General features: G+C 37.8%; 1 pseudogene across 1 annotated transcript in view; it reads right to left on the bottom strand.

Annotated features, from left to right (window-relative positions):
• Positions 1-304: 304 nt before the first annotated feature.
• The window catches only part of LOC306870540 (12S rRNA N(4)-cytidine methyltransferase METTL15-like), a 73675-nt pseudogene continuing 48390 nt past the window's right edge, over positions 305-25589 (bottom strand). Inside the window, exons 3-5 of the transcript in view lie at positions 15976-16167; positions 11577-11755; positions 305-731 (exon numbers count right to left, since the gene is read on the bottom strand). The product of the transcript in view is annotated as a 12S rRNA N(4)-cytidine methyltransferase METTL15-like (transcript). The remainder of the gene's footprint in view (positions 732-11576; positions 11756-15975; positions 16168-25589) is intronic.

Here is a 25589-nt window from a genome sequence, read left to right as displayed (position 1 = left end):
TTCTAAAGCTTGGAAGAGCCAGGACAATTTTTTATATAACTCTGATTGAATTTGTCTGAAAGAAGAAAGTCATATACACCTAGGATGCCTTGAAGGTGAGTAAAACATGGGCTAATTTTCATTTTTGGGTGGACTAACCCTTTAAGTACTAATATGAACCATTTAGGGGTAAATACAACTTTTGTACCTTAGGCTACAGCCTTAATGACAGCTTTTTACCTTTTTCCTGAGAGTGTAGTTAACTTAGTAATCCAGTAAAAAGCATCAGTTTCACTGTCTCTGTTTGAGTTAGCGTTGTTCTTTATCATCTTACTGCTGTTCTGAGTTTAGCTGATCGAGCTCTTGGGTTTTCCTGCACCTCTTCCTCACTTGGCTTTATCACCTTCTGACTGACCTAATATTTGCTCTCTCGTCCTTTCTCCTCTTCTTCATTCTTTTCCTCCTCCTCGTGTTCCTCTTCCTCTAACCCAAGGCGGGCTTTGGCTTGCTGGCGAATGCTGTGGCGCAGTGGGGCAGCCAGGTCCTCTCCACGGAGGAAACGGAGTGGAAGGTGAGAACACAGAGTCGCCCCTTGGGACGGAGCAGGGTCTGCGCCACACGCAGGCCGGCATACAACTCGTTGAGGTCATCGTTCACAAATATCCATAAGGCCTGGAAGGTTTTGGTGGCCATGTGTGAAGGGCGCTGCAGGCGGTCACGCCGGGCATACAGCGCGCTGGCTGGAAACGTTCCTAAAATCAAAGAGAGGATTAGATTAGTTATTATGTGAACAGAGGTTTTTTGCAAGGTTCCTTTAAAAAGATCAATCCATAACTTGAATTGTTCACCTGTACTTTTGTTTTAGTTCAGTTATTATTTCAACTAAAGACATTCATTTATTCACATATATTTTCCAAATACTACTTAATATTTCAAATATGTGTTAGAGCAGTGCTTCCCAACATTTTTTTGTGTTATGCATCCCCACGGCCCCATCAAAAATGTTCAAGTACCCCTACATCAACAACAAACTCATTATACTGAATATCATTAAGACATTCTGTACCATTAAATATATTTAATATTATAATTATTCTAATCACTTTAAATGTTTAATTATTTTCCTTAAAAAAAGAAAATAAATACTGTTCTTGAAAAACAGACTCACCAAGTAGTATACATACATTAAATGTCATCCATATGAATTTTATAAAACTTACACATTACACACTTTTTTTTCCTTAAAAAGACTTATCTTAATCTGTTATTTTTCCATTTAAAAGGTTTATCAAAGCAAATATTTCTAAGCCCCCCTTTGCAGGGAATCACTTTTAAAAAAAATGGTAACTCTGTTACTATCATAACCTCAGTTCCCTGAGATATGGGAACGAGCACTGCGTCGTAAGACGCTTGTATGGGAAAAACTCTTTTTTTTCCTCTTCAACTAAAGCCTTTTCAATCAAGCAGTGAAACTGCACGTCCATTGGTTCGTGCAGTGCTATAAAATCGAACAAATTGCTTGGCGGCGGCACTGAGCGAGCCTATGGCTATGCAGCCCGCCATAGCCTACCAGAATGGGCGGGGCCTCTGGCTATATAATCGCCCGCCGCATCTCAGATTTCTTTCGAATGAAGCGACTGAGGCGTGCAGCTCATAACACGCCAGGAATAGAATTTTCGAAATGGACACCCCGCTGGACCATGCCCAGGAAAAGGCAATGCCTTTGGTCGAATGGGTTCTGACTCCAATGGGGCACTGCAAGCCCAAGGCGATAGCATCCACTAACCACCTGGAAATTCTTTGCTTTGTAACAGGGCGACCTTTAGCGCGGTTACCAAAGCTGACAAAAAGCTGTTCTGATCTCCTGTATAAAGCAGAACGCTCGATGTATACCCTCAGGCCCCTGATGGGGCCAGCCTTGGTTTCTGGAAGACCTTGGAGTCGTTAGGCCCGAATTCCAGGCAAGCAGGGTTGATGGAAAGGGCCTGTAGGTCTCCTACTCGCTTAACTGACGCTAGTGCTAACAGTGGGGCGGTTTTAAACGAGAGTGATCTGAAGCTCGGATTCCAATGGTTCAAACGGGGGATCCTTCAAGGCCCTCAGTACGGTTGGTAAGTCCCAAGGTGGAACTGTACGAGGACGTGGGGATAATTCTCCTGGCGCCTCATAAAAACTGGACCACCGCACTATTCCTGCCCACCGATCGGCCAGCAATAGGGGCATGAAAAGCCGCTATGGTTGCTGCGTAAACTTCGATGGTGGATGAAACGCTGTTTATCCAGCATCTCCTGCAGAAACGAAGAACCACTGATACATCGGAGGTAACCGGATCTAAGTCGCGGTCTTGGCACCAAGCTGAGAAATTAGACCATTTCAGAGCATAGAGGCGTCTCGTAGATGGGGCTCTTGCATCTGACATAGCGTTTAAGACACGCTCCGGGAGGTGAAAAGGCTCCCGTTAAGTGGCCACACATGCAGGGCCCATAACTCGGGGCGTGGATGCCACAGCGTGCCGTTCGCTTGAGAGAGGAGGTCCCATCTCAAAGGAATGGGCCACGGAGGCAAAGAGGTCTACTCGAGCTCTGCCAAAGACTTCCCAGATTTTCTGAACCGCGAGCAGGTGGAGCGTCCACTCTTCCCTGACAACCTGTCTGCTCCTTGGTTAATTTTGGCCCATGCGTCGCGCCTTCAGCGAGCGCAGATTGGTCTGAGCCCATACAGGAAGGTCTTTTGCCAGTGTGCAGAGGCGCTTCGAGACGAGGCCTCCCTGGTGATATGCATGACACCACGGATCTTCTGTCTGAGCGTATTAGCACGTGGTGTCCCCTTATGTCCGGCAGGAAAAACTGACAGGAACGGCACACTGCTAGCATCTCTAGGCAGTTGATGTGCAGACCTGATTCCTCTTCGGACCAAAGGCCGAAGGTCGGTTTGTCCTCGCACAGTGTTCCCAAACCATTGTTGGAAGCGACAACCTTCCTTCTGTGCGCCGTGTCTAAAATCACACCCTGCTTCAGCCAGAGGGGGTCTTTCCAACGGGTCAGGGCTGATAGACAGGCCCGAGACACCGTTATGCGATGGCGACCATGACGCCAAGTCGCAGATGGAACCCTCTGCTTCAGCCAGAACTGGAAGGGCAGCATGTGAAGCAGGCCCACTGAAGCACTGGCAAAGCTGCTGCCCTAAGTCTTGAACTTATGGCAGCAGCCATAAGTCAGAGTCAGCGAGGAAGAATCTTCGGCGCTGAAGAGAATAAATCTGAGATGCGGCGGCGAAGCGAGCGATTATATAGCCAGAGGCCCCGCCCATTCTGGCGGGCTATGGCAGACTGCATATCCATAGGCTCAGCGCCGCCGCTGAGCCATTGGTTCGATTTTATAGCACTGCACGAACCAATGGACGTGCAGTTTCACTGCGTGATTGAAAAGGCTTCAGTTGAAGAGGAAAAATTGTTTTTCCCATACAATAACGAGTGGAATATCGAAAGGGAACACTTTAGTATATGGACAAATTCTCACTATTAAGTTGCTTATTACTAGCATGCCTATTATTAACATATTGGCTGTATGTTAGTACTTATAAAGTACAAATTCTGCATGATCATATTCTACATCCCTAATTCTACCCAATACCTAAACTTAACATCTACCTTACTAATTATTAATAAGCAGCAAATTAGGAGTTTATTGAGGCAAAAGTCGTAGTTAATGGTTTGTTAATAGCGAGACTTGAACCTTAAAATAAAGTGTGATTAAAAAAATATGATATATATAGTAAGTTTCACAATTAACAAAAACTTGTAAGTTTTAACAAATGTAAGTTTTAAAATCGAAAAAAGAGACAACAAAAACATTGCTTTTACACTTGAAACAACAGTATGTGATCAAGGGACCTTTTAGTTGAAAAATTTGACTTAAGATATCATGTGCCGACTGTTTTCTGCTTTATGAAGTACATTTTTCAGTATGATGGATTGAGGTGCAATGGGTGCTTTTTGCAAAAACAAGCAAGAAGCAAATTCCTCATCAAGAAGGAAAGGGTGCTGTGTACTTTAAGAGCATATAAACAAAGAGACAAATACACTGAAAGATGAACATCGCTAGGGACACATAGGGGCTTATTCCAGATCAGTATGTGTGATGACACAGTGCTTTTGAAAATAAACAGGCTGTTCTACAAAGCTCCCAAAGCTCATGGAGAGATAGGTCCATGCTGTATATTGTGCTGAGATGATTTGGCTCAGTCTGAGCAAGGGGAGGTGACGCTGTTCCCTGAACTGACAACATGCAGAGCTTAAAATTGCAGATAGAAAGGACACACAGAAGTTTTAGAAGGTATTAGAAGGTAGGAAACAAAATTATGACCATATACCATATATCTACTGTAAATACAACTATGATAATTAATCATAAATTAAGCTTATGATAATGCTAAAATAATTATTTCTGCATGGACATTGGTTATGAATATCACCAAATAATTATATAGATATTTTTAAATATTATTTAAAAGAAAATAATAATTAAAAAAAACATTTTATGCTTCTAAATAAAAGTCTGAAGGCGTTGTCTGAAATGTTTTTGTCAAAATACCTGTATATTCTTCCATACAAAATTGTTTGTTTTTTAGCTATAAAGTTGTTGAAATCACCCTTTTTTAAGAAATAGGAACATTGCAGACATGAACTACTGATTTTGCAGCGTATTCCAAAAAATCCAGTAAATTAGACATTAGATTACCATTAGATATGTTTGATACATTATAAACTATTACATATATATATATATATATATATATATATATAGTATATAATAAGGAATAGGTAACCTAAGCTAAAAAAAAATAGCATAGTCACATCTACAGCACACTGTGATTCACAGTTCATACTAAATGTTAGCATGTCAGTTTAGTTTTTTCAGCCTCACCCTTCAAGGCTTTTGATAGACCAAAGAAAAAAACAAAAAACTAATTGACCAACAAAAGCTATTTTTTCATATATTTCCTTTATATTTCACTCATGGAAATTGTGTCATCATTTACTCACCCTCATGTCATTACAATCTTTCTTTTTCAGTGGAACATCAAAGATGATATCTGAAAAAAGTTTTTTTTAGCCACAATGAAAAAAAAAAATGTCCAAAACAACATTGGAACCCACTTACTTTAATTGTATGGGCAAAAAACATGAGACATTTTTTTCAAAATATTTTCTTTCACACAAAAAAATAAAGTCACAGGTTTGGAACAACAAACACTGACAAAAATGAATATGTATTACGCAAAAAAGCTAACGATTTATAAAACTATTTCAAGAAAAATGTGCCCACTAATGTTAATGCCATAGCTTCAAGCTGATGATTGAGTGGAGGAGATGGAGAGATAGACAGCTAAAGAAAAAGTGAGGTGTTGCATCTCTCAAGTCTTGCACTTCTGGGCTTGGAGGAGCGAGACACTGGCCAATCAATAAGACCACATGCCTCTGCCCAGCCTCTTATTTTAAAATCAAGACATAAGGGAGCACGTGAGGAACAGAAAAATATGAAATGGAAACAAATGAAAAAGAATAAAAAAATGAGCAGAGAATAAATAGATGGATATACAGACAGACAGGCCTGGAAAAAAGGGGGGAAACGTTTTAAAAAGAGCAAGTTTGTGATTTGGATTGTTTGGAAAAAGTAAATATATATATAAAGCACAAATAAATTCAAGTTCAGGTTTAGAAGGCTGTAAACATTAATCATATAATGCAATGTGCTTCGCAGCAATCTAATTTGAAATAAATCCTGATTTAGGAAAGAAAGCATCAAATCTCAGTTGCCTAACTAATACAAAGTGAATGAATACAGCAATCAGCCTGTTCCTGTTACCTCAATGGGTGCCCTCCTGACATTCCAAGCAGCAATCGCTATTGATTCTCCATAATTGGCCATGAATCCTGATGGGTGTGACAAACTCACTTTATTAAAAACAATCTTTACACAGAAGCCTAATGAGCTGTACAATGTAAATAGGCATAGATTTGTCAAACTTTAAAACAACCAAACAAAAAAGCAACACCAATTTTTTTCCTCTAATGAACTTCATTTAAACTATAAGCATTAAAACATTAAATCAATTTATCGATAGTTTTTTTATTTAGCCGTTTAATAATTTTCTAATAGGTCGTGTTTGTATCATACTTCTATATAAACTCAGGCTATTAGAAAGTCAAGTCAAATGTAGTGAAAATTACATTTTGTTAAATGGAAATGTAATTGGTTGGCAGTCTTTTATGAGACTACAGGGATTAGAGGGTAACACCCAGCTGCTCGTGGTTCTGATAATTGGCGGTATGTCTTTATTTGGATCAAACTGATTACTGCATGACATCCTTCTGTAATGAAGGGAGAGATCTCTCTTGAATGAGGCTCTGCACAAGCACATTTCAGCTTGAATAGAGGGCTCATTCTTTGTCTGACCATGAATTGAATTACGGATTTCCTTTTGTCATTCCTCTCTATTAATCACGAGCTCGTGTTGCTTTAAGGAATGAACAAGGGGCAGAACTACCATTTTGAAATTCAAGGCTGTTATTCCAAACATCATTTTACTGATTTATCAAAGAATAAAAACAAATGCAAATGCTTAAAAGACAGCATTTACTGTAGATCATTGTTCTGATTAACTGAGCTGAGAAAAAACTAATTTGTCCAGTTGTGAGCACCAAACACTGCTACATATATACAGTATTTTCTTAAAGCATTTATAATTGTTTTCATTTAAAGAATTTAACACATTAACTACATATATTTATAGAAAAAAATATTTATAAAAACTATTATAATTAATATAATTTTTGTTTAAATAACTAACATTATTATAAATATCACTCAAGCTGCAGCACATTTACACCAAAGTCCTGAATGCTTCACCCCTGAGCTCATATCAGAACAAGAGAGATTCAGAACATTTCTATGATATGAAGGCATAAACCTGTTAAAATGCATAGGTCCATAAGTCATCGAAAGTTGAAAAGATTAAAACATACCTCAATTGCCTCGTCCATCTCTTCACGTTTGAGAAAGGACCAGAGAAATAACATATAGGTCAGGTGAGCTGGCCAAAACACGCTTAACATTTAAACGTTAGCTTGTACACCTAAGCACTTGATTAATTTTGTATACACCATGTCTGAAAATGGTGTGACTCAGTTAATGGTTTATGCCTCATTTATCATGGCACATGGAAATGGCTAAAGGGTAAATATGTTCGGTGAAAAGACTCAATCCTGCATACGCTATGACAACACGCTGATGACTCATTTCCAGCAAATGTGTCTCATGGACACTTACATATTTCTCCTTGTTCACCTCTGGGAAAGAAAAGAGCAATAAGTGAAAGAGAGAGAGAGACAGAACTGAAATTAAAACCTTCCATCTTCTTGTTTACCCTGAGTTAACTAAAATTTGCACAACATTTCCCAATCTATGCTGATCACATCAGGTTTCCAGTAAGAACGGAGATGAAGGGTCCTATATTATTCTGTAGTGTCAATTTACGCCGCTTTCTTTGAAAGCTCAGGAAGTGCCGTTACAAGTGCCTTGTTCCTGGGCGAGGCTGGCAATAGCTGTTATGCACAAGACTTTCAAAGAGTAATGCTTCATTATTACCTAGTAAATCCCTCTCTATATGAGCAACGGGCTGCATAGGGACACAGAAACTCATGAATGCTATTTGAGGCTGAAAGGGCAGCGTTTCTACTGGCTGCTAGGGACTGTGGTGATTGTACACAAAAACGACTGTTATAAATGACTGAAACATCATATGAAAGCTGAATAAATAAGCTTTCTATTGATGTACGGTTTGTTAGGATGGGACAATATTTGGCCGAGATACAACTATTTGAAAATCTCTAATCTGAGGGTGCAAAAAAATCTAAATACTGAGAAAATCACCTTTAAAGTTGTTAGCAATGCATATTATTTATCAAAAATTAGGTTTTGATATATTTATGGTAAGAAATGTACTAAATGTCTTCATAAAAGAAAAATGGATCATTTTGACCAATGCAGTGTATTTTTGGCTATTGCTACAAAAAAACCCCAGCGACTTAAGTTTTGTGGTCCAGGGTCACATTTCAGTTATTGGTTAAGGATCTGAAGGCATTGGGTTACTAACATTAAGGCTGCAGGTTCAAATATGACCGTGGAGCTGCAGAATCATATGAGAGCTTTTGATATCAACCTAGCTCTGATTAAATATACATTTTGGTTTGTATGATATTTTCTGTGCATTGGACACTGGCACATTCACTCTTGTGTGAGTAAAAAGATGCTTACCAGAGCTAAGTAAAATTTACTTAATTTTCTTTTGCAAGTTTCTGCAAACATATTTAAGTAAAATTAAGTAAAATCTACTTATGTAAAAACAGCAAAGGAAATAAGTAAATGTAAAGTAAATTTTAAGTTTACTCTTTAGCAATACTCCACTCAGCCATGGTTTGTAAACTTTACTCAAACAATGTAACACTGAAAAAAAACATGCTATTAAATCATGTGGTTCACTTACAAACATTCAAGTAAGCAGGTAGACTGCTTGCTATCCTTTTTAAGATAATATAGTTATTACCTAAATGAACACAGATTTCAATACAAGGTACACAATACACAATCAGTGGATAGTGTTTTAGTATGAATGGGTCATTTTGAGTAGAAAATGAACTACACGTCACAAAACAGCAACTGACTTAAAGAATCCTTGTAAACAAACAATTCCAAGTAAAATATACGTGCATTAAATTACTAAAAGTTTGAATTGAGTACTAATATAGAATTTACTCTTTTTTTTAAGAATTTTTTATTCTTGCCTGAGCTAAGTTATTTAATGTAGAAATTACATTTGTTTTTCCATAGTATTTACTTCACCGCAAAATAATTTTTGTCAGTGAATGTCATGCCAGAATGAAAAATAAAACAAAAAAGCAATGCAAAAATTATTTATCTGACAAAATCTGATGAAAAAATCTGCCTATAAATATTTTTTAACAGGTTATGAAACCATATATTGCAGTATTTCATAAAAAAAACATACAGTGAGATCAAGTCAATTTATCATGAATTGTACTTGAATTAAAAAACTATCCAGCATTTTGTACAAAAGATTTCACATGGTCATTATAACAAATTAGATTAGATTTTGAATCCCAGACATTCTGTGTGTTCTCAGACTTTTGAACCCCACTGTATTTGTTCCTATACAGCAGAATTAAGTTAGTTATTTTCCATCACCAATTTGTGGCAAACCGTGCAGCCAGTTGTATTACTTGTTTACAGCTCTGTATACTTGCCAGTCTCTCGCGACACGTCGAGACGCATCGTGATTTTGTTCCTTGAATTTTCATCTAAAGGTCTAAATGCCAGAAATATGTTGCTGCATGGAGCTCTGAAGTTGAATGAGACAATAAATCCCAAGTTATTCAAAGACAACAATTAACTGCTTTGAATAAAAGATTCTGCTAAGCACTCATTGAATGGCAAGATGCTTACTACATAAGGATGCGTTATCCCCGTTCTGAATGCAAAGGAGGTAGCAGGTTCGTCAACAGATATTACAGGAATCTTTCAGCCTAAATTATTTCACAGAAGAAAGAAAGTCCTACAGGTTTGGATCAACATGAGTGTGATTAAATTAAAGTTTTTCAGTTGAAATTGAAACTAGATTTTGTGTAAAATATCCAGTATACAAACCAATTAATCAACAAAGAGAAAAAGTGTCACAGTTTTACCAAAGAAACTGCCTAAAGAATAGCAGAATGGAGAGTGAACTCCAGCTAACAGAAGTATAGACTTTAAGGACTGCCTTAACTCCAAAACTGTGATGTGGGCCTCAGCAAACTCGGAAGGAGAAAGCTAAAGATCAATTTTCATCAGTGCTCCAACAAGTCTGCTCTTCAACCAGTAATCAATAGTGGGCTGATTAGTGTCTCTTACAGTGATATTAAAGCATGACCAGCAGCTTAAACAACTGTTTAACCATGCTGTCAAATCCTGTGAGCTGCGCCAAATGAATCTGAATGTTTTATGGCAAAGCTAGATTGACGGCTTCAAGGTGTACGAGAGTGGCCGGTGTGGCTGTCCGGGTCAACAAGGGTGCGAGTTACTGGCACTAAGCCACTTTTATGCTGATGCTCATTATGATTCAAAGTGGTCTGATATGTAGAAAGCTGATCTGTGCATTGGGATCGAGGGACACTTTCCTTAGGGAATCTGGATAATCTTCTGTCACGCCAGCTGGGTTCATACTGATGAGAATATTAGACCTCCATAACCTCGTCTCTTCTCTAATGTGTTTCACTAAATAGTGCGGATTCCCCATTTTAACATGGAATAAAACCCCAATCAGAAGCTACAAAATTTGTGTAGGATTTACCTACGTGTGTAGGATTTGCTAGTAAATTTCACAAATCATTACAAAGAAACGGCAAGTAAAACACTGAATTATAATACCGAAATAGTACTTACTTGTAAAATGGATTTTAAAAATCTTGTTTTTTGCAATATAAAGCAATGTGTTTATGGAAAGGATTGTTACTGGTGACTATAACAATACAACGTAAGCAAGGCGGAGACAGGTTCAGAGACTCGTCTGCCTCTAAAAGCAAGGGCAGAGAGGCATTGTGGGGCTTTAGTTGCTCACGTAAGGAAACAAAGAGCACATAAGAGGGAGAACTCCCATGATGCCCATTGTTATGGTGTCTAAACCCCTCCCATTCCCCAATCATCAGCAATGATAAATACACACATATACAAATACACACATATCATCCCTCCTCCTGCTCCATCAATCGCTTCCCTTGGCAACGGTAATGCTGGCAGCCCACCGCCGACCCCCAGGGACCCTCGGGAGTCAGAAGCTTCCAGATTGATTGGAATAAACATTGCTGTTGACTTGCTCTACTCTTCAAAGAAGATCAAACAACTGCCCTTAGTCACACCTGTTCTCCCGGTGTGACACACGTGCTTGCCTCGTGCTACCATCATCTTCTGAAGCGACTATCTATCTCATCGCCAGCGTTGGCTATGGAAACAGCGCCGGAAAAAATAAAGCAGCCGATAAATATAATATCAAAAAGCATCGAGCTGCCGCAATGTGGTGCGTGTGACGCGTGCGTTTGGAGAAGTGAGTTGGTGGGGGTGCGGTGAAGGGTATGAAAAGGGAGGGAGCGAGTATGAGAAACAAATCAAAGGATACAAGGAGGGGGGAGTCTGGGGTAGGAGAGGATGGGAGTGTGAGTCTAAATACGAATTAAGGAAAGGGGCTAAAAAGCGTACGGAACACCACCTGCAGCTTTTTCGCTAGCGCTTCCTCTCTCGCTTTGTTTTTTATTAATAAGAGCCCTGTCAGTCGCAAGGGATGTGTTGCTGACAGACACTCAGACAATGAGAAACGAGTGGGGGGAAGGAGGACAGCAGAGATTTTGGATTAGAAAATGCCATCTTTTCTCCCCTTCTCCTTTTCCAGGACAAATAGGTCCCATAGGGAGAGTTTGCATTAATATTGCTTTTTCTCTCTCCTCGCCTCCCTTGAGCATAGAGAACTAATGAGGGGGAGGGGGGTACCTGCTACGATGCTGGCCAGTTGCAGGGTCCGGCCGATGGGGTAGACGCTGCGTGCCTGTGCAATGGCTGCCGCAATTTTCCTGGTGTGCCGCTCCTCCCCGTACGCGGCCAGCACGGACGCAAGCGCCTGTTGATCTAAGGCGTTGACCACGTCAGCCGCGCAGGGCATGTCGGGGTACCTACGCACAAAGAGGAGCCCAATTAAGCAGCTTGACGTCACAAGTTCCTGGCTGACAGAAGCCAAGCCTGACAGCTCTAAGACACCAGTGAAAACCCCTCCCACCCTTCCCACTCTGGGAGATGTGGGCTCGAGATCTATAAAAATAGAGAGAGCGTGTGTGTACACGAGAGAGAACAGGAGGGAGAAACGGTTAGCGACAAATATAAAAATATCAAATCATGAACTGAATTATGCATTCGCTTTTTCTTTCTTTAGGAAAATGTGCACACACTCCAAGAAGAACAAAGATACCAAGATAAATGAGACCAAGTTACACACCTACATGAAGAGGAAATATATTAGCTTACTAATACGAATAAAGCATAATATTTCATGTAGTGAGTTTCAGTCGGCAGCTGTTCAGTACCCTTGCATATATGTACTGTGATTCATACACTCCCAGTGATTCATTTATTCCCTAAACATCTTTACTCACATATTCGAATCTCTGTATTTTTACTTATGCAATTATTTAGGTTTCATACCTTGGTTTCTGACTGGCACATTTCTTTGCCTCTGTACTGATCATGAGGGAAACAAAGAATAATTGAGCGCTCAGGTACTCATTGATAAGTGAGTGAAAAGTGAGCATGTGCGGAAGCAGCTTCAGTCATTCGTCACCTGGAGTCAACTTTATCCATGAAAGGTACGCAACTCCTTTCATCATAATCTTTCTTTTGGAATCGACGTCATTAAGGATTATCCTTGAATGATTCTTCTTTTATTTAGTTTGTCATTTACAGTATGTGGGCACGGAATGAGTAACTCAAACCGACAGACATGCTGATTAATGGCAAATATGCTCTGTTCTACTTGAAGGCCAGCTAGAGTCGACCGACTGCGTCATGCCTTCGTAAAGTTTAATTCTCGCATTGTTTTTTGTGATGGAACGAGAATAAGGCGTATTCAGATACCGTGGGCAGGACCTGGATCGACCTGCACTATATCTCGCCCTTTTTCCTTTGGGTCTCTCTCTCCCTCCTTCTCTTTTTTCAACCATTTCATCTCGCCCCCAGAAAAAAAGTTCAGAGTCAGTTACGGTGGGTGGGATTTCCACCTCATTATCACAGTGAAAACTTTTGACAAAACTTCCTAATAAGAGAGGAAGGCCTCTCACTCTTCATCAAATCAGAGGGAAGCAGTGGTTTGCTTGAGATGCGTAGGAGACTTAGAGATGATGGTGATGATAAAACACCACTCTAGGTGTTTCCCAGCCCTGGCACAGGAGTACACTGCACTGCACAGCACAGGCTTCCTACTCAAACACACCTGATTCAACTCCTCTGCTCGTTAGTAGAGACTCCATGACTTGAAAAGCATATGTCAGAATAAAACATCCAAAAATACGTGTATTGTTGGCAGGATTCCAGACCCAGGGTTAGGAAACACTGTTCTAGGTGACTAATTTCTTTATAGGTGAAAGGATGGGAAGGTTTTATTAAAGACAGCAATCAGATCAAACTGTGGACATGTGCTACCCTAGCCCAAAACAGTGAAGAAACACATCAAAGTACCAAACCACAGATTATAATAATATTATTTGTTATATAAAAATGGTTTATTTAAAGGGATAGTTCACCCAAAAATGAAAATTCTGTGATTAATTACTCGCCCTCATGTCGTTCCAAACCTATAAGACCTTTGTTCATCTTTGATCAGATATTTTTGATGAAATCAGCGAGCTTTCTGACCCTCCATAGACAGCAACACAACTGACATGCATGTTCGTGGTATACTCTCATGAATACGCAGCGGAGACTGACACGGAAGAGAATAAATTGTAGAATAAAATCGTTATTTTTGCTTTCTTTGTGCACAAAATGTATTCTTGTAGCTTCATAAAACTATGGTTGAACCACTGTCACATGGACTATTGTAACAATATCCTTAGTACCTTTCTGGGCCTTCAGAAAACTTTATATAAAATTGTAACATAATTCTTAGAGCTAATATTCATCTATTATTATTATTTTTATAATAATTTTTTTTCATATAGGTAAACTTCATGACTAAAATGTGACTGTTCATACTTTTCAATTTTGAGAATGTAAAAATAGTTAAACATCTGCTGGTTTAATAAAATTATCGCTGAACATTTATCCAGAAAATTGAACCAGAATATAATTGGCTCAAAATTTTATTGTGTTTCTTTGTTGTTGTTGTCCTTTTTGGAACATAAGATGTTGCACTTTCATTTTATGGAACAGAGCTGCATAACCTTAAAGTTTTCCTTTTTTTATTCCTTTAAAATGTAATCATTTAGTACCATTTCACTGTTTTATTCATGCTGCTTAATAAAATACTGTTGAAAGACAATTAAGACATTGGGAATTAATGGGGAAATTTCAAGACATTGGGAATATTAATGCAGAATACACATTGTGAAATGGGACCTGGACTTTGTGACACCCTGCCAATGTCTAAACCTAAATTTTCTTACCGTAAAGGGGTGATCACATTACACTTTTCTTTCCATTCATTTCCATTTCTATGCATGCGAATGCTGGAGATAGGAACCGCAAGCTCATGTGAAGAGGTTTCACATTTCGCATTTCAAAGTTCAAAACCTCATGTCGTTTCAAACCTACAAGACCTTCGTTCCTCTTCAGAACACAAATTAAGATATTTTTGATGTAATATTAGAGCTTTCTGAACCTGCATAGACAGCGACGTGACTATAACTTTCAAGGCCCAGAAAGGTTGTGAGTACATTAGCCTCTTTCACACAGTAATACCAGTAAATTGCTGTAAAATTAGAACGACTTTCACTGAACACTGAACACTTATTAACTACGACTTTTCCCTCAATAAACTCCTAATTTGCTGCTTATTAATAGTTAGTAAGGTAGTTGTTAAGTTTAGGTATTGGGTAGGATTAGGGATGCAGAATAGGGTCATGCAGAATAAGGCATTAATATGTGCTTAATTACTACTAATAAATGGCTAATATTTATTAATATGCAAGCTAATTAGCAACTAGTTAAAAGACCCTAAAATAAAATGTTACCGAAAACACCATTCACACACATCGGTTTCAAATTACCGGTAAAGTCTGTAACTCCATTAACCAGAAATTAAGTAATAACGGCTGCGCCTCCCGGTGTTGTGTTTGTAAACATAGAGGGGTAAACGTGGTCAGTGTTTTTGCTGATGTTTTAATTTGTGTGTCAAAAGTTCACATTCATGCAGCGCTTTTGGCCCAGAGACATTGCATTACATGACTTCAAACTGAACTACACAGCACGTAGTAAATGCGTCATCCGTGTCAGAATGTTATGATTGCCCCAAAGAGCCATTGGATTTTGAGTTTCAATGGTTCTGGTTTGGCTGAGAGTAGACATCTTATGTCAGCGCGTTCTGAACTTGTACGTGGCTACGTGCTCATACCAGTAATCTTCATTCTGCGTTCACACACAGCATCATCCAACTGTACACACAGCATGGTTCAACTGTAATTTTATGAAGCTATGAGAATACCTTTTGTGTGCAAAGAAAATAAGAGAGAACAAATTGTTGAATAATGTAATTATTTTTGTTTTCTTTGAGCACAAATGTTTTATCATAGCTTCATAAAATTAAGGTTGAACAACTGATGTCACATGGACTATTTTATCGATGTCCTTACTACCTTTCTGGACCTTGAACATGGTAGTTGTGTTGCTGCCTATGCAGGTCAGAAAGCTCTCGGATGAACGAGGATTTTACAGGTTTGGAACAACATAAGGGTGAGTAATTAATAAAATTTTCCTTTTTGGTTGAACTATCCCTTTAAAAAATACTGTGATCTGATCTTTGGGGGGAGGGGGGTCTTTCTCCTTACCTAAATTAGTTCTGTTTATTCATCCATAATCTTAACGCTAACATTCCATGTGTCCCTCAAAACTCTGTCTGTGAATCAGCAGGCTCTGCAGTGCTTAGTCATCTTTTTATTGTATTAAGCTGTAATTGGGTTATGCCTTACACCTGTTCAGAATTAGTTTTTGAATAGCTATAATAGAGAAGCATGGAGACTCTGTAGATATAAGCAATAAATGAGTGAGCCAAGAATAATAACTGTGGCCATCAGTGTGTATCAAGAGTGAATCAGGCATTACTAATAGCACAAATGATTCTTGTAACATTCATGACAATGAGTGCTTGCTTCTACTAAAAGGAAGTGAGCCGAGGTAATAGTCGAACCTGTCTCCATCCATCCTCATGTCTAGCGGTCCATCCTTGCTGAGGGAGAAGCCCCTCTCTGCTGAATCCATCTGCATGGAGGAGCATCCAGCATCCAGAAGGGCAGCATCTACACCTCCTGGACCCAAACCCAGTGCTGGGAGCAGATTATTCAGCTCACCGAACCTACCTAGTACTGGCTTCACCTGGCCCCTGCACAAAAGAGAGAAAAGAAAATTAGAAGACAATTGAAATGTTTTGTAACATTGTCTTTGCAGTCCTGTCAAGTTTTGTGAATATAAGCTGAATAGGACTATTAACCTTTAAAGAATAAAAATAGATCAAACAAAACAAAATTAAAAAAAAAAAAAAGAATTCATAATAGTTAGTCAGGGTTACCTAACAAAGACATTTATCCATAATTTAGTTTTCCATAACCATTTTCCACTCTCTTTTTCTGACCCTAAATAAACAGATCAACTTTTGCTTTTGTACCTTCAAGATTCACAGGCGTCTTCATATGTGAAATGAGTAACAGTGCTTACGGGTTCCATTTGCTATAAGGTCTAACATAAATTGTGGCGTTGCATCTTTCAGTAACATTGTTTGTAAGGTCTGCATTCATTGTGACAAAGAAATGTGCCTCACAAACTGTTAAGGTCAGACTAACATGAGGCCTGATCAGAGACCTTGTTAAAAATAAACATCAGCCACTCATTTCTAATGCTGGAAGCCAGAAACAACAAAACCCTTGGTGAACTTTCTTCATATCTGACTCTACCATTAGTTACAAAATAGAAAAACAGCTTCTGGTGTTTAGAATATCAGTATCCATTCCGCTTTTTGCTTTATAACTTCACATTGGGTCAAGTTATTAAAATGCCAACTTAGTAGCGCACCACAAATGCATGAGTGACTGTACAGGGGATAAAATAGTATTACTGATTGATATATGGTGCAGTGTTGTTATAATTAACTAGAACTAAAACTTATTCTTATGAAATAAAATAAAATGTAAATATTAGATGGAGAAATTAAACTTAATGAAAATTAGAAATGCTGCCTTGGCAGCCAACTGAAATAAAACAAGCTGAAGTGCTAAAATTAGTAAAAATGAAATAAAAATAAAGTTAAATTGAAATATAAAAATAAATAACAATAAAAACAATAAAAAATGACAATCACATCACAAAATAAATGAAACTATAAATTTAAATGAAATACTATAGTATATACTGTATATAATACTAAAATAATACTGATACATATTTACATGCCGATACATATTTTAACATTATTTCATTTAATAATATTTTCATATTATTAAATGTGAAACCGATCAGCGGTATATATTATTCTATCCCTTTTCTTATGTACAGACTTTATAGTTATTATGGGTAATATTTTATGGGGGTTTATTATATATACAGTCATGGCCAAAAATATCGGAACCCTTGGTAAATATGATCAAAGAAGGCTGTGAAAATTAATCTGTATTGTTAATCCTTTTGATCTTTTATTTTAAAAATTCACAAAAATCTAACCTTTCATTGGATAAGAATTTAAAATGGGGGGGGGGGGGAATATCATTATGAAATAAATGTTTTTCCTCAAATACACGTTGGACCCAATTATTGGCACCCCTAGAAATTCTTATGAGTAAAATATCTCTGAAGTATATTCCCATTCATATTCACAATTTTGAGCACTCCAGGGTGATTATGAACATGAAATTATCCAGCCATGGCTTCCTGTTTCACAGAAATATAAATAGGAGGGAAAACAAAGCCCACATTCCCTTAATCATCCATCACAATGAGAAAAACCAAAGAATATATTTCTGATGTGCAGCAAAAGATAACTGAGCTTCACAAATTAGTGAAGTGGCTTTAAGAAAAGAGCTAGAGCAGAGAAAATTCCCATTTCCACCATCAGGGCAATAATTAAGAATTTCCCATCAACAGAAAATGTTACGAATCTGCCTGAAAGAGGACGTGTGTCTATATCGTCCTAATGCACGGTGTGAAGGAGAGTTTGAGTGGCTAAAGAGTCTTCAAGGACCACAGCTGGAGAATTGCAGAAAATGGTTGAATCTCAGTGTCAGAAAACCTTTAAAAAGATGGTCAAACAGCACCTACATCACCACATGTTGTTTGGGAGGGTTTCAAAAAAAATTCTCCTAGCTCATCCAAAAACAAACTCCAGCATATTCAGTTATCAGACACGACTGGAACTTCAAATGGAACTGGCTTCTATGGTCAGATGAAACAAAAAAATGATCTTTTTAGCAGCAAACACTCAAGACAGGTTTGGTGAAAACAGGGATAAAAAGTACCCCATGTATACAATGAAATATACTGCTGTATTTTTGATGTTGTGGGCCTATATTTCTGCTGGAGGTCCTGGACATCTTGTTTAGACGCATGACATCATGGATTCTATCAAATACCAAGTGATAAAAAATCAATAAGTGACTGACTCTGTTAGAAATCTTATAATAGGCCATGTTTGGATCTTCCAACCATACAATAATCCAAACACAAACCTCAAAAACAACACAAAAATGGGTCACTGAGCACAAAACCAAGCTTCTGCTATGGCCATTCCAGTCCTCTGACCTGAAGCCTGTTGAAAATGAGTGAGATGAACTGAAGAGAAGAAGCACCATCATGGAGCTGTGAATCTGAAGGATCTGGAGTGATTCTGGATGAAGGAATGGTCTCTGATCTCTTGTCAGGTGTTCTCTAACCTCATCAGGCATTACAGGAGAAAATTAGAGCTGTTAAACTGGCAAATGGAGGTTTCAAAAAGTATTGAATAAATGGGTGCTGTTAATTGTGGCCAATGTATATTAGAGAAAAATATTTATTTCATAATGATATTTCCCCCCATTTTAAATTCTTATTATCCAATGAAAATGTTAGATTTTGTAATTTTTTTAAATAAAATATCAAAAGGATTAACAATACAGATTAATTTTCACAGCGGCCTTTGATCATATTTACCAAGGGTGCCGATATTTTTGACCATGACTATGTATGTATGTACCTATATATATATGTGTGTGTGTGTGTGTGTGTGTGTATATATGTATATGTATACAACAGAATTGTAAAATAATGTTAACACTTGAACCTTCTTTGTACATGGTAATTTTTTGCTCTTATATATTTAGTTTCCACACAGAAAGGAGCTGAAAAAACGGTGGCAGGTGTTCTGCCTCTGTAGGGCTGGTTACCGAGACACTAAGTTCTTAGTTGGTGTCCAAAGACTACTGCAGCTCATAAGCAGGGAAAGAGAGATATAAAGACCAAATAATATGCGTCCCACAGGGAAGGTAACAAAATATCATTTATTTATCACCTTGGAGACCAAAAGATGAGAGTTGTGAGAGAGTGCTGTCACAGCTTAAACTTAATTGAAAAACAGATACAAACCGACAAATACACAGAAACTTACAAAAACGACTGCGTGTGAAGGCTACATGATTATTCTGAGATTCATGGACACACACTTGAAGGGAAGTATGAATGTTAGAGTTTATGCATATGACGTTTCATTAAACTTGAAGTGGAGGTGTTAGTTTGACGCGAGTATTGACGATGGCTCTTTAATCCACAGTCATTCATATGGAATCGTGGGCGTTTTTTTTTTTTTCTTTTCCTTTTTCACTATTGCTTTAATTCACTGTCTTTGCTTTATCTGAAGAGACTTCACAGTTATGAGTAACACAGGCGCACTCACGTTGTCTCAGACCACACACACATTAAAGCTACATGAATACGGTTTTAAAAGATCAAGATGAAGCCGAAACAAGAAATAAGCATTCAGGCATCATCTCGGTCCCTCCTGACTCTCTGCATCTCCTCCTGAGTTCCTTCCCTAGCACCGAAGAGCCATTCATTTTTCATGTGACCTTTAGAAAGCCTGTGAGCGGAGAACAGCACAGGTAGGCAACTATAAATCAGACAGCAGAGAAGCAAATGAGGCAGAGAACACTAGGGGTCCCATGCAGTGGCAGAGGTGGTTAATTTGGCTGCATTGGCTTAGCAGTCATGCTAAATACGCGGATTCCCCTCCCCGACTCGTGCTAAACTCCTACCAGATGAACAAAAAGTGCAGAAGATGGGGGTGAGAAATCACCTCCTCCACCTCGAAGGTCATCAAAGGTCCTCTTCTTCACCCACTCACACGGCCGGCCCGGGGCTTTAACCGTAGGACCCCTGGATGCCAGCGTCCACACACCCACGGCCAGCTAAAAGATCAAGGCTGAGGGAGCTGCTCGCGTCTCGACCCCACTGCAAGGGCTTCCCTCAGTTCTCTGCGCCGCAGAAGGGGCTTTCTATCTCTCTCTTTCTCTCTCTCTCTCTTCTTCCCTCCTCCTCGTTCGCTCAGTACCTTCATTAATTTGCTGGAAAATCTATAGTGAGGCATTCTCTTGGCCCGCCCACACAAACACATAAGACTCTGCAAGAGCGGTAAGCCCCCGTCTCTCCCTCCCGGTCCATGGATCGGTGAGTTTGGAGGGAGAAAGGGAGAGGCTGTGACAGGCAAAACGCTGCCTCTGCTGTTGCTTCCCGTGTCAATACGCAGTCAATTTAGGGCCTCAAAGGAGCCAGACTTCACTGTAGTAGTTCATTTTCAATGTTGAGCAGTTTTCCTAATATCTGGATGAAGTATCCAGCTTATTTTGCAACAGTAAAGTTATTTTCTGTGAATGTGCAAGACTTCCGATTCATTAAATGATTAAAAGAAGAACAAGGTGGAGTAAATGGTGAAACTGTTTGTGCTACAAACCAGTGTGTTTATGATTATAATATATTGAAATAATATGAAAAGTTTGTGATATCAAGCAGCATAACAGACTGAGAGCAGATGACAGAAGAAGCTTCGCACATTGAAGGTACAAATGGCTGCACCCGCTCTTGCGTTAAAAATAAAGTGGAAATTGGTACCAAAACACATTTACAACAATATAGCTTGGAACCACAGGCAATGTGATCCTGAGAGTAAAGTACAACCATTCTGAGTGACCACTCAAGCTAATTAGGCTTCAGCTCAGCAAGATTGCGACATGAAATATACAAAAACGCTTCTCAGATATTCAATTTGAAAACAAAATTTATTGTCTGAATATTTAAACCAGTAGCAGGTGCCTCTGCAAGCAAGATTTTCATTACTGAGTTTTCACAGTATGGTCAAGGTTTCCTTTATTGTTTCTTGAGATGCATATTATACACGTTTGGTTTGGGCTGGATGAAAGATTCTTATTACTTATGAAATATCACACTATTTTGCAAACTATTATACTTTATTTGCTGCAGGCAAATAAATCTATCTAAATAGATTTTTATAGAATCTATTTAGAATCATATTCTATTTTTATTCTTCATATCTATTTTTATTCTCATATCTATTTTTTATTTTATTTTATTGCTAGTTTATTTCTGTATATATGTTTACTGTACTTTTTCTATTTCTATTTGTATTTTTGTAAACTTGAGGTTTTTCTTAATTTTGTTGGACAATTTGTTGGACAGTCGTACAATACATTTCACTACGTGTCGTACTATGTATGTATATGTATGTGACAAATAAAATTTGAATTTGAATTTGAGGCATGTACACTGTACTTTATAAGACTCTTTATATTTACACTGTACAATATATATTCTTTAAAAGCAGAAAAAAACAAATGTAACTAACTAGATTAAATGGAGAATGCAGAGGCGGTAAACAATGTTTTATTTTTGTTGGTCTTTTCACATGCTGAGTGAAAATGCAATGGCATGGCTTGACACTGACTGATCAATAACATAGCAAAAACACTGATTAAATCCTGTGAGTCCCTCAGCCCCTTCCCAATCCCCTCTGTCTTCAAATGCCAAGCTTATCCCTAAGCTACACAACTATATGCAATAGCAAAAAGAAGAAAAAAAAATTAAACAGTGCAATAAATAAATAAAAAGAATGGTACAGAACAAAAGATACAAAAGATGCAAAAATGACTATACTACTATTCCCACTCCAGATTCAAGGACTTTTTTAAGCACCATTTAATTTATATCAAGCACCTATCAAATTCACACGCCATTATATGTAGTGTCATGAAAGACATTACAGTACTAAACATTTGACTTACACTTAACATGTACATTAAAAATTTCAGAGTATGTGTAGGTTTCATAAATTTAGACCGTTTTGAGTAATCGTGTTCGAAGGAATTTAATGAACTCCATTGAAGTTAATACTGATAATATTCAAATACAATTTCTAAAATATTGATAAAATATGCATCAAACAGTTTTTTGCTGTAGTTCTTGTACAAGATATAAATTTTTAAATGAATAAAAAGTGGTTAAATGTTGTAATAACACTGTAAACCTGTTAACATAAAAATGTGCACGTTCTCTCAATAGAGACGCTACTCATTAATAAATAACTTGTCAAAATTATTTTGTAAATCCGATTTTTTCATCTTTGACCAAAAGGAATGCAGGTGCTCAAACATGCAGCTACTCAAAATTTCAATATTTGTTTTTTTTTAATATGTCATGAACATTTTAAACCTCGTACATGTGCAAATCTGCAAAAAAAACAAAGAAAAGAAATAAAAAATAGGACTTTCTATTTGCTTTTAAACTTTAAACGCTTTTCACTAAGCTGTTTTTCTTATTTTTCAAGTTCTACATTTTCTCCTGAGCTCCATGTCGCAGTAAGTTTTGGGAGTTCATTTTTAGTCCATCTCCTATCCTGAAAAGTCTGTGTTGCAGAGATTGACTAAAAATGAGCTCCTAAAACTGGTATTCTGGAAGATAAATTCTTCAAACTGTGGTACAAGAGGATGTGTGCTGGCCCTTCAAGAGTCACTCTCGTCTTATCCGTCTATAAAGCCTAAAAAAATTAGTCTTCATGTATTTCATAACACTTCAGCATGTTATTCTCATTAAGTGAGGGTCATTTTTTACGCAAGCAAAGTCTCTGAGAACCTGACACCTTGTAATTCTGGAGACTCCAGGCAAGTTGCAGTTCTGGAAAATGGTGGCACTGGAGAGTAAATGTTTGATGGTTTACACCTAATTCTTCACATTAATTCTTAATTATTTTGCAGTTACCATGTGTCTTATCTTCTCCACCTGTTTTTGTCTAACCCCGCTGACCCAATGAGCATTTCACTGACCAATGGTCATGTCTTAATTTTACAATTTCTGTATTGCATTAGTTTTGAATATTTCTCATTGGGGATTTAATCATTTTTGACTTTTCAGTTAAATCTAGTTTTTGGCTCATTTTAGCTGTAAAAGAAAACATGCCTAATAATTCTGCACATGATTATAAGGAGTTTTTCACTGCAGCCTTCATGGACAATTATATATCACTTATAAATGATTAATTACTATATTAATAGTAGTTATTAAGATTGATGTGGTTTGGAATTGGTAAAATGTGCTTGGAAATAAATATGATCAGAATATCAACATGTCTAATAATGATTCACGCACTGTAAAGATGTGCTCACTTTACACAGAGTGCGCGTGATCGCGAAATCGAAAGTGAACTGCGAGCGCTCATTCAAATGTGATTTCAATACCCTACATATTAATAGCGCGAAAATGATATACAATATTAGAATGTTTGCGGGAGCAGGATACACACGTTGTGGGAGTGGGCGGTAATGGTCAGAAACTCAGCGGGAGCAGCTTAAGAAAACTCTAGGCTGCACATCAACACACGCTAAGTTTTTTTCGCGCTACCCCATCTCCACCCTAATCATTTGTGCCGTTTCGTTCGGTCTTTGACAGCACATATAGGACAATTTCAAATTTAATTCAAGCACTTTCAAGGACCTGTTTGTTTTCAAGTAGCCTACTGTCCAGGCCTTGAATCCATATGTCTGAAATTCAAGTACTTTCAAGAAGCGTGGGAACCCTGTAAACATGTCTGAAGATTTCGACGGAGAGGATGAATTGTAATTTTTCACCCAGCATTACTTATGTGAACCAGAAAGCACAGATGACGAAGAGAAATTGACATTACACATCAAAATGCTAGCTCCTGTATCAGCTCTTGAGAGCGCATGTTGAAGACTGACATGGAAGAGAAGAAATTTGGAATAAAGTAATTTTTGTTTTCTTTGATTTCATCAAAAATATCTTAATTTGAGTTCCGAAAATTAACGAATGAATGAAGGACTAATGCAGTGGTCGGCAAGTAAGTTTGGCATCGGGCCACTAGAATTCACCACTAGATGAACCAGAGCATAGTCAAAGGTTAATTTAAGATATTAATTGATGAAAAATGCAACGAGAATTGCCTGTGACTGTTACAATGTATTTTGTAACTGGTAATGAACTGTTATTCTGTGTAAAATCCTTCGATTTGTATGGCGGTGTCCAATCAGAGTATGTGAGCGAAGTGGAGCGTCAACAATTTCCCCGCCGCGCTCCGAGCATTTAATAATCACTCCGCGCTCACTGATATCAGAAACACTGCTCCCTGTCTAAAGTATTTCAGTATGTTTGAAATATCACAGTTCTACCGAAGCCTGTTTCCGCCTCTGAATAAAAAATTAAAAAGGTTATTGTGACTTTTTAATCGCACAATTCTGACTTTTTTCCCACAGAATTGTGAGATATATAAATTCGCAATTGCGAGTTATAAAGTCAGAATTGCGTTAAAGTCCAGTTTTGAGGGAGGGAAAGACTGATATGTTCTCAGAATTGCGAGTTTATATCTCAGAATTATGACTTTTTAACTTTTTAAATTCTGAGAAAAAAAAGTCAGCTGTCAGTTGAAAATATTCAGAAGGAACAAATAAATTCCTTGAGAACTATAACTTCCCTCTCAGGTCCACTGCAGTCATAGCCTTCACTTTCTTTCTGATTTGAATGATCCTTTTCTATCTATCTAGCTAAATATGTTTAACATGTGAATTCTTGCTAAATATGCAGTTATATTACGGGTCGTTGGCATGAATTGTACACGTGATGGAGCGGTGATGGAGCACTCTTGGAGCGAGTGGAAACCATGACGCTCCGACTTTTAAAAAATCTGCCCCATGTACATACACTAAAAATAAATTTGACAAAGGTGCTGTATAGCACCTTTAAAGATATGGTGCTATATAGCACCAAAAGTGGTTCCTCTATGATTATGAGCCAAGAACCACTTTTAGTGCTATATAACATCTTTTTTTTTTAGAGTGTAATGTAAGGTACCTGGTTACGAATCACTTGTAAACAATATTTGTACTAATCATAATTCCAATCAAGCTGTGATTGTCAAATACAGAATGTGATATGATTTATTAAATGGTATTAGACTAACTAGAAGTAAAACTAACTTAATTTTGACAATGCATAATTTCAGATGTGGTGGAAATGACACAGTGGTGAAAATTTTCTTGACAGCTTTTTAAACTTGTGAGGGTTTGAAAAAAAAAAGTTTATTTCCAAATGTACACGGTTAGAAAAGCCAATAGTTGAAAAATACCCAGAAGCCAATGAATCATTAAGTAAATCCAAACTTGGTAAACAGGCAACAGGTAAATTTCATCCATTTACAGTGCTGGAGTGATATAACTTCTTCAAAATACTAAACAATTGTGCAAATGTAAAGTAGTATATATAAACAAC

The sequence above is a fragment of the Barbus barbus genome (genome assembly GCF_936440315.1).
Source record: "Barbus barbus genome assembly, chromosome: 1".
Lineage (NCBI taxonomy): Eukaryota > Metazoa > Chordata > Actinopteri > Cypriniformes > Cyprinidae > Barbus > Barbus barbus.
Note: the sequence above shows the minus strand (reverse complement) of the source record. Positions and strands in the feature narration are given on the sequence as shown.